At 42.9% G+C, this 14,384-nt stretch overlaps 1 pseudogene; it reads left to right on the top strand.

The window, feature by feature from the left end:
* On the top strand, window positions 1-12,749 carry LOC122692694 (annotated as a pseudogene).
* The last annotated feature ends 1,635 nt before the right edge of the window (window positions 12,750-14,384 follow it).

Consider the following 14,384-nt stretch of genomic DNA (forward strand, 5'->3'; position numbering starts at 1 on the left):
TAAGACGAAAAGAAGCCGCATTTTCTTGTGAAGCAATAATGTCTGGGCGGGACTTCCGGTGGCGACGCTATGAGCGTTATTTTGAATGTGCTCGAGTTTTTTCATAATTCAAGCGCTTCGGTTACTCGTGCTGGGAAGCGGGGATGAGACTGAGAAGGTACCAGCTGCAGAGAGGCGGGTGTGAGGCCCGGTGACGCCGCCCAGGGTGTGCCGCGCCAAGACTGGGAGAGGCCCCGCCGGGCGGGGTACTGCAGCCGCTCCCGGTCCCGCTCCGCCCACAGAGTCCGATGGCGGCGGCACTAAGGGACCCGCCTCAGGTAAACGCTGGTCCCCGTGGGCCCTCACCGCCCTCACCCCACCAGACACTAAAGCCCCGAGCGTCGGGGGGCGTCGGGGGCGCCTGTTCACGTGCCCGCAGCCCAGTCCCCGGGATCCAGGCCGGTGAGGCCGACTTGGGTGGGGCTCTGTGTCTGTGAATGCGCGTGGGAGAGGGTGACGGGCGGAGGGACCTGCAGGCGCAGAGATTTGGAGGTGGTACTGATCAGGGACTTAGGTATAGCAATTCTCCACCCTCCTAGCAATTTCTGCTAGGAGCAAGTTGCAGCTAGGCCAGTCAAGGTTGCAGTGTTGCTGCGAGAAAGGTTGGCCATTTATGGAAACTTCCTGGCAGTCCAGTGGTTAGGATTCCGCCTCTCATGGCCGAGGGCCCCGGTTCAATCCCTGGTTGGGGAACTAAGATCTCACAAGTCCCACCGTGCGGCCAGAAAAAAGAAAGGACCGTTTATTTCATAGGTAATAGAGGGTTTGAATCCCAAGCGGGAAGTGATCGCATGCAGACCAAAATAGGCTCCCTCTGACTGCAGAGAAGAAAACAAACTAGGAGAGGGAGGAAGGAGACAGGAAGCACAGAGGTATTAATTGTAATCGCCTAGGTGTGTATTGATGGACCAGAGCGACTACCTTGGATGTGTGAAAAGTGATTGAATTCTGGATCAATTTTTTGAGAAGGTGTTATCGAAATCGCAAGTCCTTGTGCCCCACACACAGTCAGGCCCATCAATACTAAAACAGAGTTTGGAACAGAGGTTTATTGCAGATTTGTACAAGGAGATGGGTGGCTCATGCCCTATGAGCCCCAAAATTACTGAAAGCTTTCAGCAAGGCCCTTTAAAAGCAAAAGGTGAGGTATGGGCGTAGTTAGTTGTAGATTTCTCATGTCAGATCCTTTGATCTTGGCATCAGCTCATGGTCAGGTAAGGAAGTTCCTGTAAGTCTCTACCAGATGAATGTTATTCTTTGTCCTGACAAGAAAGCGCAAAGTCCCAAGGCACAACTTTCACCCCACAATGTCCCAGTCCTAGCTAAGAGGAGGCAGATTGCAATTGGCAGCTCCTTCAAGGCCAGGTCCCCAGACTTGCCCAGCTGTCATCCCTGAGGGAGCCAGGCACCCAACCCAACTGGCCCTCAGTCTCCTCAGTTCAGTTCAGTTGCTCAGTCGTGTCTGATTCTTTGCAACCCCATGGATTGCAGCACGCCGGGCTGCTCTGTTCATCACCAACTCCCAGAGCTTACTCAAATTCATGTCCATTGAATCGGTGATGCCATCCAGGCATCTCCTCCTCTGTTTTCCCCTTTTCCTCCTGCCTTCAGTCTTTCCAGCATCAGGGTCTTTAACAATGAGTCAGTCTTTCGCATCAGGTGGCCAAAGTATTGGAGTTTCAGCTTCAGCATCAGTCCTTCCAACGAATATTCAGGACTGATTTCCTTTAGGATTGACTGGTTTGATCTTCTTGCTATCTAAGGGACTCTCGAGTCTTCTCCCAACACCGCAGTTCAAAAGCATCAATTCTTCAGCACTCAGCTTTCTTTATAATCCAACTCAGACTCCTCAGGCTGCCCAAAACTGGGAAACCAATTCTCACAGACTGCAAACCATGCAAACAGCCACTGCTGTTACATCGCAGAGACAGGGATGGGAGAGAGGTTCACTACTGCCTCAAGGCCTGGGCCATGGCTAGTAGAGGGCCTTATGAGGGCCCTGAAGCCCTGCAGGACATAATCCCCAGCCTGTTTCCTGGACTCTTCAGGTGACCCGCTGGCCTAAGCATGGTTGTGCTGGAGGGTCTTCAGGAGAAGGCCTGAATCTCCCTCTTAGCTCACTCTCCACCTGATGATCACCACACCACTGACCCTTGACTGAATCACTTCCCTAATGGTCACTCATTGACAGTTGGTTGCTTGTGGGGAGGGTCCTCTGCAGCACTGACCAATGGCTGAGCAAGACTTGTTGCCTAGTTACAGGGTGTGGAGTAATGAGGCACAGCCATGGCTGCCTGCTAAGGGCTGTTCTCATCCTGTTCTGTTACAAAGGGACATATAAAATTGTGGGTGTTGTTGATGACAAGAGAAAAGCAATTGTAAGTGATGACCCTTGGGATTTTGGCCCTAGTAGACAAAAGGATGGAAGACCCATCAACTGGATGGGGACCTTAGCATCAGGTTAATTTTCCTTGGAAATATTATGAGTTTGTTTTGGCTCTCTGAAGAGTCTGAAATGTTTCAGAGAAGACTGAGTGTAGGCAACATGGGCATTTGACTAGGCAGGTCTGGAAAACTGGGGAACCTGTTCAGGAATGGAAATTTTCAAAAGTGATGACCATTGTGTGGACACAGGTGGAGCTGTGGATCACATTTAGGGGGGGAATGCAGGTTATAGTGGCCATGATTATTAGTAGGTCAGAAAGACTAGGGTGTGTGCTAAGGAGTAGTTCTTTTGCTCAGGGTTTGTACGGCATTGCAAACCCAAGTGAAGTAGAGAAGTAGCAGTGGGACCCATGTAAAAGAGATCAACTTGGCAGGTAGCCAAGGCTTCAGTGAGGTGAATGGAGTCTGAGATATGGCTGAGGAAACCCAGGAGTAATTGAGACAAGAAGGCAGTAAGGCTGGGGCTGCTTCTCATTTAGTACTATATGACTTCTCCAGAATGTTGCAATGAACTTTGACAGGATCTGGGATGTTTTAGTCTTGCTAGTGGATAAGGTCTGGGGCCAATGTCATTTGTGAGTCACTATGACTGGAGGGGAGATTTTTAGGGCTGGATTTTTTTTTACAAAGGTTGAGTGGAGAGAGGAGCGTTGTGGCTGTTGAAGGGGCAAAGCTGGCAGTAAAGAAGTTGAAGAGAGTTATGGGAATGTGAAAATCATGTGTGGTTTTAGGGTGGTGAATGTTGAAGGAAGGACTGGCAGCAGGTGGCAAGATCTTCTAAGCAGCATGTTGCTTAGTCTGGTGTCAGATCCATCAGAGGACTGGGGTTGTAGTGAATCTTCTTTTAATTTCTAAAGCAATCTCTGGATGCCAAGCACCAGGTGTGCATGTATGTTCAGGAAGAATTCTGTGGTGTGGTGCAGGGAGATGGCAGTGCTATGGAAGTGCAACTGTAGAGTCTGAAATTGTGAGAGAAGTGCCACCTACAGAATGATGTGCCCATTGAGAGGAAGTGTGAACTGATGGCCTGAGGTTCCTGATGTTGAGTATTTACAGGTGGAGCATGAGCTTATCTTTGGCTGTGTCTGGAATCCCACATTTTGGGAGACTCTAGGGGAATTGCTTGACTGGAGGGACAGGACATTGCACGCCAAGCCCAGAGTTTAGATGGCATCTGTGTGCACAAAATTCTGGAGAAGCCTTGTAGTACCGCTCCCCGCACCCTGCCCAGTTACTGCTGAGGGCTGAACACAGTGAGTAAAGCGGCTGGTGAAGAGAGAGAAGGCATCAGTGGCACCAGTGGAGGATGGGAATGGCATAGGTGTTTGGAGAGATGTGTTGTGGATTCTTAGAGAGAGAATGTTCAAGGTTTCATTTGTCCCCTTCACCACAGGGTAGTGTGACCTTTCCAGATGTTGCTGTGTACTTCTCCTGGGAGGAATGGAGGCTCCTTGATGAGGCTCAGAGACGCCTGTATCTGGATGTGATGCTGGAGAACTATGCACTTATATCCTCACTGGGTAAGACCTTCAGCCTCCCTACTGACCTGGGCTGGCCTCTGTATTCTGCCTCACGCCCCAGAAGGTGCTCTGTCCTCACATGTAGGCACTGCTTCCTTCCCCAGTGTTCTGGGTAGTTGTGGTAATTAGGGCTGGGGTGTTTGCACTGCCCTTTTTTCTCCTCTACAGCCCTAATACCTGCTATACTGAACTGTCACAGGGAAGGATATGTGGTTCATAGTCTTGCAATAAGGCCTTTGGGTGCAGCTTGCTTGCCCTTTCCCTTAATGGGTCAGTGTGTCCAGATCCATGCAGTTTCTGTGGCCCCTCCTTTAGCTGACAATTCTGTTTCTGCTTGTTTATGGAATTGCAGCCATTGTCATGGGGACTATTTACATGAGCATTGGCTACTATTGATCTCTCTCCTATATAGTTCTTTTTATGATGTTTAGACCTCTTATTTCCATTTCATCCTGTCGTCCCAACTTTATTGAGGTATAACTGATAAAATTGTATGTACTTAATATATATAATGTGATGATTTGATATATATATATTATGAAACAATTATCACCATGAAATTTATTAACACGCCTATCACCAGACATAACTTTTTTCTTTTATGTGTGTGAGAATACTTAGGATTTGTTAGCAAATTTCCGGTATACAATACAATATTAATGACTATAGTCACTATTCTGCACTTTTGGTTCTTAGAACTTACTCATAACTGGAAGTGTTTTTGACCATCTCCCTGTTTTTCTAGCTCTCAATATTTGGCATTCTACTTTATGCCTCTCTAAGTTTGACTTTTTTAAAGATTCTATATTTAATACACTATTTGTTCATCGCTCTGTGGCTTATTTCATTTAGCATAATGTCCTCTAGGCTCCTGATTTTTACAAGTGGCAGCTTTTCCTTTTTCTTGTCCAAATATTCCTGCACACATAATCGTGGGAAAGTTGGTACATGTTTGTGTGTATACCGTATTTTCTTTATCACTTCATCCAGTAATGAACACTTTAGAATGTTTCTGTATCTTGGCTCTTTTGAATAATGCTGCAATGAATATGCACGTGAACCTGTTTCATGAAGATACTGGTTTTGTTCCTTGGGATATATACCCAGAAGTGGGTGTGTTTGATCATATGGTAGTTCTACTTTCAATATTTTGATGAATATTTGTGGTATTTTCCATTACTATGTTAATTTACATTCTTTGCAACCATGTGCAATGGTTCCCTTTTCTGTGTATCCTTGCTAGCATGTTACCCCTCATTTAAAAAAAAAAATTATTTTTGGCTGCACTGAGTTTTTGTTGCTGTGTGTGAGGTTTCTCTAGTTGAGGTCAGTGGGGGCTACTCTAGTTGTGATGCATGGGCTTCTTTTTTTTTTTTAATTTTATTTATTTATTTTAATTGGAGGCTAATTACTTTACAATATTGTAGTGGGTTTTGCCATACATTGATACGAAGCAGCTATGGGTGTACATGTGTTCCCCATCCTGAACCCCTCTCCTTTCTCCCTCCCCATCCCATCCCTCCTGGTTATCCCAGTGCACCAGCCCTGAGCACCCTGTCTCATGTATCAAACCTGGACTGGTGATCTATTTCACATATGGTAATATACATGTTTCAGTGCTGTTCTCTCAAATCATCCCACCCTCACCTTCTCCCACAGAGTCCAAGAGTCTGTTCTTTACCTCTGCGTCTCTTCTGCTGTCTCACATATAGGGTCATCGTTACCATCTCTCTAAATTCCATATATATGCGTTAATATTACTGTATTTGGTGTTTTTCTTTCTGACTGACTTCACTCTGTATAATAGGCTCCAGTTTCATCCACCTCATTAGAACTGATTCAAAGATGCATGGGCTTCTTATTGCAGTGGCTTCTTCTGTTGTGGAGCACAGGCTGTAGGGCAAGTGGGCTTCACTAGTTGTGGCGCATGGGCTCAGTTGCCCTGCAGCATATGGAATCTTTCTGCACCAGGGATCAAACTTGTATCCCTTGCATTGGCAGTTGGATTCTTTACTACTGGACCACCCTGGGGGGCCGGGGGGGCCTTTTTTATTTTCTTAAAAATTCATTCATTTTTGGCTGTACTGCGTCTTCAAGCAGGTCAACTTAGTTGCTTGATCAGGGATTGAACCTGGGTCATCGCAGTGAAAGCACTGAGTCCTAACCATCAGATCTCTAGGGAATTCCCCTAGCTTTTTTTTTTTTTTTTTGAGTTTTTTTGTTTATTTTATAATAATCCTTTGGCTATTTGCTAAGTTTTGTGGTTTTATATATAAATTGTCAGATTTTTTGTTCTGTTTCTGTGAAAAATGTCCTTGGGATTTCTATTGAGATTGCATTCAATCTGTAGGTTGCTTTAGGCAGTATGGACATTTTAATAATGTTAATTCATCCAGTCAGTGAGCATGTAATATCTTTCCGTTTGTATCTTTTTCAGTCTTTCAACAATGTCTTAGAGTTTTTCATGTATAGGTCTTCATCCTTCTTGGTTAAATATTCCTAGGTATTTTTTTTTGTTGAAATTGTAAATGGGATTGTTTTAATTTTTTTGCTAGCTCACTATTCAGGTTTAGAAATTGAACTGTTTTTTGTATGTTGATTTTGTACCCTGCAACTTTGTTGGTTATTTCTAATAGATTGTTGGTGGAGTCCTTCAAGTTTTCTATGTGTGAAACCATGATATCTGCAAATAGTGAAAGTTTTACTTCTGCCTTTCCATTTTGGATGCCTTTTTTCCCCCTTGCCTGACTGTTCTTTGCTAGGACTTTCGATGTTACATCAAATAAGGGTGGAGATAGTGGACATCCTTTTCTTGTTCCTGATTTTAGAGAGATAGGTTTTGACATTTCACTATTGAGCTTGATGTCATCTGAAGGATTTGCCATCTATGACTTTTATTATGTTGAGGTGTGTTCCTTCTTTACCGACTTAATTCAGAGTTTTTATCATAAATGGATGTTTAATCTTGTCAAAGGCATTTTCTGTATCTATTGAAGTGATCATATGGTCTTAATCCTTCATTTTGTTTATGTGGTATATCACATTGATTGATTTGTAGATGTTGAACTATTCTTGCATCTCTGGACTAATCGTGATGTATGATTCTTTTAATGTGGTGTTGTATTTGGTTTACTAGTATTTTGTTGAGAATTTTTGCATCTGTGTTTATCAGAGATGCTGTCCTATAATTTTCTCTGTGTTGTCTTCATTTTGTTTTGGTGTCTGGTGATGTTGCCATTGTAAAATGAACTAGGAAGCATTCCTTGCTCCAATATTTTGGAAGAGTTTGAAAAGGGTAGGTATTTAATCTTTTTTGAATTTTTGGTAGAAGTCACCTGTGAAGCCAAAATTTTTATTTTCCTATATATGCATACAGTAAGCAGTTATTGCTCTAAGTTTCCCTCTTTGAACTACTAAGGTATTTTTTTATTTCTTTTGAGATCCATTATTTTTCCATGATTCTGTTGTTTAATTTCCACATGTTTGTGAATTTTCCCAGTTTCCTCCTTGTTACTGATTTCTTGCTTCAATCCATTGTGGTCAGCAAAGATAGTTTATATTATTTCAATCTCCTTAAATTTGTTACACCTGGTTTTATAACCTATAACATATGATCTGCTCTGGGCAGTGTTCTGTATGTAGTTGAGGAGAATGTGTATTCTGCTGCAGTTGGACGTTATGTTTTGTATATGTCCATTTGATCTAAAATATATGTTCAAGTCCAAAGTTTTCTTACTGAATTTCTGTCTGGATGATCAACCTCTAGTTGAAGGGAGAATATTGAAGTCTCTAGCTCTTTTTTTTTTTCCCTAATTGTATTTATTTATTTGGCTGTGTCAGATCTTAGTTGTAATACACAGGATCTTCTTTGTTTCATCATTTGGAATCTTTTGTTGAGGCACATGGACTCCCTAGTTGTGGCGCATGGGCTTCAGTATTTACAGCACGCAGGCCCTCTGTTGTGGTGAGCTGCTCTGGAACTCACGGGCTCAGAAGTTTTAGCATGCCAGCTCAGTTGTTCTGCAGCATGTGAGATCTTAATTACCTTACTAGGGATCGAACCCCTGTCCCCTGCATGACAAGGTGAATTCTTAACCACCAGACCACTAGGAAAGTTCTATGAAATCCTTTGTTATTGGGTTGTTGTTTCTGCTTTCAGATTGGTTAATATTTGATGCAGACATTTTCATGCTACAATGTTCAATGCATATACGCTAGCCATTGTTATAGTCCCTTGATTAACTTTTTTATCATTATATCATGAACTTCTTTGTCTTTTGTGGCAGTTTTTCACTTAATGTTTGTTTTGTCTGAAGCTATACAGTACTTTTTTTTTCTTTTTTTTTTTAGCTATACAGTACTTATGCTGACTTTCAGTTTTCCATTTGCATGGAGTATCTTTATGTTGCCTTCATTTTGAGCTCTGTGTGTCCTTAGTACTGATGTGAGTCTCTTTTTGACAATATAAGATTCAGTCTTGTTCTTTTATTAATTTGGTTACTGTTTTTGTTTTAAGATTTTGATGTGGACCATTTTTAAAGTCTATTGAATTTGTTACAGTATTGTTTCTGTTTTCTGTTTTGGTTTTTTGACAGAGGCATGTGGGATATTAGCTCCCCAGCCAGGGATTGAACCCACTCTCCCTGTATTAGAAGATGAAGTTTTAACCACTGGATCTCCAGGGAAATTGTGGCCACTGTTTATTGTTTTCTGGCTGTTTTGTTGATGCAGATGCAAATTTGTGATGAGCTTGACCCTTCCCTGTAGTCAATATGTACTTGACCTGCATTTCTTTCTGTTCAGGTTGCTGCTGTGGAACAGAGAATGCAGAGGCACCTTCTGAACAGATCACTTCTCTAGGAATGTCACAGGCTAGGACCACGAAGTCAGCTTTGTCTACCCAAAAGACACACCCATGTGAGATCTGTGGTCCAGTCTTGAGAAATGTTTTCCACTTGGCTGAGCACCATGAAACACAACACGTCCAGAAACTGTTGAGGTGTGGAGCATGTGTGAAACAATTTTATTTTAGTACAAACTTTCAGCAGCACCTGAAGCAGCACATGGGAGAGAAAACCCTCAGAAGCAGTGTGGACAAGGCCTTGTTTGTGAAGAGCTGCAGATTCCTTGTGTCACAGAAGCCATTTACCTGCAGGGATTTTGAAAAGGACTTCCTGACCATCATGGTTCATCTGCAGCAACAGGCTGTGAAGAAGCCAAACACAGTCACCCAGTGCGAGTCAACCTTACATGGCAAGAAAAGTCATCACACATGGGAAGAATGCAAGAAAGCCCTTAGTCCCCCACGTATACTTGTTCAGGACCAGGGTGTCCGCACTGGAAGACCTTGTTTTGTGTGCAGTGAATGTGGGAAAGCATTCAGGTACAAATCCTCATTTGTTGTGCACCAGAGAGTCCATGCTGGAGAATGGATTCATGTGTGTGGTGAATCTGGAAAATCCTTTAGGCAAAGCTCAACCCTGTGTCAACATCAAAGCATTCATACTGGGGCAATGCAGTACAAGTGCAGCAAATGTGGGAAATTCTTAAGCCACAAATCTGTCCTCATTTCTCCCCACACATGGCACAGTGGAGAAAATAGTTACGTGTGTGGTGAATGTTCAAAATCTTTTACCTCTAGCTCAGCCCTCACTTACCATCAGAGATCTCACACAGGAGAAAGGCCTTATGAGTGTAGTGACTGTGAGAAATCTTTTGTCTCTAGGCCTGCCCTCAGGTATCATCAGAGATCTCACACAGGAGAACGGCCTTATGCGTGCAGTCAGTGTGGGAAAACTTTTACCACTAGCTCTAACCTCCATTATCATCAAAGAGTTCACACCGGAGAAAGGCCTTATGAATGTAGTGAATGTGGGAAATCTTTTAACAATAGGTGGGTTCTCATTCAACATCAGAGAGTTCACACAGGAGAAAGGCCTTATGAGTGTACTGAGTGTGGGAAATTGTTTAAATATGGATCCCAATTGAATCAACACCAGAAAGCTCACACTGGTGAAAAGCCTTTTAAGTGCACTGAATGTGGGAAGTCTTTTAACAATAGGTGGACACTCATTCAACACTGGAGAGTTCACACCGGAGAAAGGCCTTTTGAGTGCAGTGAATGTGGGAAGTCCTTTAATCGAAGAAATAACCTCATCTTACACCAGAGAATTCACACAGGAGAAAGACCTTACGTGTGCAATGAATGTGGGAAATCTTTTACCTTCAGCTCCAGCCTTCGTTATCATCAGAGAGCTCACACTGGAGAAAGACCTTATGAGTGCAGTGAATGTGGGAAGTCTTTTATTTCTAGGTCTGACCTCCATTATCATCAAAGAGTTCATTCTGGAGAAAGACCTTATGAGTGTAGTGAATGTGGGAAATCCTTTATCCAAAGAAATAACCTCATAATACACCAGAGAATTCACACAGGAGAAAGGCCTTATGAGTGCAGTGAATGTGGTAAATCTTTTACTTGTAGTTCCACTCTCCATTATCATCAGAGAGTTCACACTGGAGAAAGGCCTTACGTGTGCAGTGAATGCGGGAAATCTTTTATTACCACATCCAAACTGCGTTGTCATCAGAAAGGTCATGTTGGAGAAAGGCCTTAAGAGTGCACTGAATGTGGGAAATCTTTTATAGGAAAAATCTAACCCCTTTCAACATCAGAGTTCACACAAAGGCATAGATATGCAGGAAATGTGGTTTCAGCATTCAGTTTAAGGGCACTGGAGGAAACTTTCTGAGGAGCCAGCTGTCTGAATTGACTTTCATCCATCTGCGCATGCATAGTGGGAGAATCCCTGGTTATGTGTGAAGCACGTGTGACTATGTTGCACTCTCCAACCTATCCAGGGTTCTTCCCAGATTTATGTCACTGCCATCTCTGTGGTCAAGGCCATTTCACACCTACCACCTAGCAGGTCCACATAGTGTGCTCAGGGAAATTTAACTCTGTCCTCCCATGTATTGGCCAAATCAGGAGTTACCTGAGCCCTAGGGGGTCTTCCTCTCCTCTTTGATGATGTTGGGCATAGACCTAACCCAATATTGATCCATAGAACATCATTTGAGTTTGCTGGTGGCACTCCAACAAAGATGACAGTTTTAAGGGACATGTTGGTGTCATGTGATACTTGTGATGAGTGTGTCCAGCTTGCAAGTCATGGATTCCAGAGCTCAGCTACACATTGCTTTGAACAGTAACAAAGGCCTTACCCTTGAAGTCTTCATTAATCTTGACAGTTCTGTTCCTGTGTAGGGTAGTTTAGAAACTAGTACAGATTTCTAATCTACAGGCAGGAAGGAGGGGAGAAATTTTTATAGGTCTTACATGCTGTACCTGAGGAGGGGCAGCATCATGGCAGAAAATAACTTGGTGATTTTGACCAAATTTGTGTTACTGCCCAGAGCCTCCTAGGAAAGACTGCAGGACTTTCTCTTCATTTGAAGCTTGTATGCTATATTTCTTATGAGTCTCAGATGACTTCTAAGGAAGGGGAGTGGTTCTGAGAACCACATCATTTTTTTCTCTTACTTGGAGTAAAGATCACAGGTATTTCCACCACTGTTGATGGAATGTCTTCCCCAGGTCTGCAAAGATCCACATTCCTTGATGGCCACAATCCACTGGTTGTCACTGGTTGTAAGAGAACTGTGATAGATACAGAACGGTTATAAGGGGAACCATAATAAGTATGGAAACTCTAGTATATAGTGTAGGAAACTGCAGCCAATTAGATGAAATGTACCTCTTCTAAAAATGTAGCTAGAGGGAATTCCCTGGTGGTCCAATGGTTAGGACTTACACGCTTTCACTGCCAAGGGCCCTGGTTCAGTCCCTGGTTGGGGAGCTAAAATCCCATAAACCTCAAAGTGTGGCCAAAATAAAACAAAGTGTAGCCAGCAATGTTTCTGTGACTCTGCAGGATCACAGATCATGCAAATCTCAGGACTTGTGGGCACGCCTATCTTGTGTAGCTGAGGATGTTGTCAGGGAAATTAGTCAGGCTTTGAGGATCACTGTAGCCTCAGTGATGTTCACCTCCAGGCCCTTACTACACAGGGAGGAAAAAAGGGAAGAGGTTTCGTATTCTGAGGATGTGGCTCTTGGCCTGTGCAGCACTCTTCCTGATGGATAGAAATGTTGATTGCTCCCTGTATTTGCTGCTACTGAGACAAGACTGACCTTCCAGAGGGCATAAGGAGAGAGATGCTGGAGTCAGCACAGGGTTTCTCAGCCTATTTTCCGTAAGTGTGGGACATGGATTTTGTTTGTTTTTTTTTCTTGAGCCAATTTTTAAAGCTTTATAAAGATACAATTTATATGTAATCAGCAGCTTATAACTAAAATATACAGTTTTACAAATTTTGACCTATGTACAGACCTCTGAAAACATCATCCTACTCTTGATAATGACCAGATCTGTCATGGTGTGTTTACCTCATGTCTTTTTATAATCTCTTCTTGCTTTCCCACCTCTCCAGGTAACCATTTATTTACTTTCCCTTATAATAGATAACCTTTGCATTTTCTTATATTTATATGATGGGAATAAGCTGTTCTTTTTTTTCCTGGTTTTCTTTGTTTTGTAATTACTTTGAGATATGAGTATCTCTTTTTTTTCTGAGTAATATTCTTATCTTTGGATATGCCACTGTTGACTTACTTATCCATCTCTTTATGGTTCTTTAGGTTATTTCTAGGTTGTGACTATTGGAAGTAAACCTGTTACAAACAGTTGTGTTAGTTTACATGGATGTGTGTTTCTTTGCTCTTGTGTCAGTAACTTAAACTGGGATGTCTGAGTCATAGGATAGATCTAAAATGATTGTACTTTTTTTGGGCATATTAACTAGCAGTGTGTTAGAGAGTTCCGCTTCTTCTATATCCCTGCTAATGCTTGATATGATTTATAGCAGCCCTTTTTAAAACTGAATAGTGCTATCTCGAGGCTTCCCCAGTGGCCCAGTGGTAAAGAATCCACCTGCAATTTGGGAGACACGAGTTTGATCCCTGGGTTGGGAGGATCCCCTGGAGGAGGAAATGGCAACTCATGCCAGTATTCTTGCCTACAGAATCCCATGGACAATGGAGATTGGTGGGCTGCAGTCCAGTGGTCACAAAGAGTTGGAAATGACTGAGTGACTGAGCATGCACACATACAGAGTGCTATCTCAGTGTGATTTTAATTGCATTTTTTAATGATATGTGGTTTTGAGCACTTTGCAGGTCTTTGCCACTTGTATATCTGTTTCTGTGCTGTTTCACTTCTTATTTGCTATTTTTTAAATATGCATTATGACAGTTTCCTGATTCATTTACAAACAAGACACCCAAACAGCAAAGACATGAGGAATTTTACTTTCTTAAATGAGTAACATTTGCCATATGGAATCATTGTTTTTAATACAGGTAAGATATTTCCTCATTTTTCCTCAAAGTTTCTACAATGTCATGACCATATCCCACACATATTTAAGATCAGTCTGCATTATAAACATGACCTCCATTATTTAAATCCAGATATTCAATAATACAATAAATCTAGTCTTACTTTATAGTGTTTCCCAATCACCACTAATTTGGAATGTGGTCAGAGAAGGAGCTGAAAATTTCTTTGTGTGTATGTGTGTTTGTGTTTGGCTGTGCCGTGTGGCCTGTGGGATCTTAGTTTCCTGACCAGGGATGGAACCCGCACCCCCTGCATGGATGCATAGAGTCTTTTATTTTTTTGAACTTTCTGTTTTGTAGTACAGTATGGCTGATTAACAATGTTGTGATAGTTTCATGTGAACAGTGAAGGGACTCAGCCATGTGGTATACATGTATCCATGCTCCCCCAAACTCCCCTGCCATCCAGGCTGCCACATGACATTGAGCAGAGTTCCTTGTGCTATAGAGCAGGGCCTAACTGTCCTGGAAGTGTGAAGCCACTGGACGGCCAGGGAGGTCCTTGTGGAGCTGAAAAATTCTACCCAAGTTCCCCCAAGCTTTTGGTAGAAAACTACACATGTGCAGGAGGAGACTTTTTTTTTTTTTTTTAGGAGGAGACTTTACAAGGCCAGTCAGGCAACAGCTCGGGGCACCGTGACCTGACTGGAGGTTTGGAGGCCTCAAAGACATAACTTACTGACCAGAGGGGAGGCATGTCCCTGAACACACTGGGGCATCCCTGGAAATCCTCACTGGCCTCACCTTTTTAGCATCAGGGTATCTGAGTGGTCATGCTATTCTGAGTTGCCCTGTCTGACTCACTGGTTACTTTGCAAGGGCTTCTTACACCAAACTCTCCAAAACTCTTTTTTATCTCTCCCTTTCTCTAACTGTTGACTATTTGCAACTGCTTTTACCTTCTGTGGATCTCGCCATGTTTG

The sequence above is a fragment of the Cervus elaphus genome, chromosome 4 (genome assembly GCF_910594005.1).
Source record: "Cervus elaphus chromosome 4, mCerEla1.1, whole genome shotgun sequence".
Lineage (NCBI taxonomy): Eukaryota > Metazoa > Chordata > Mammalia > Artiodactyla > Cervidae > Cervus > Cervus elaphus.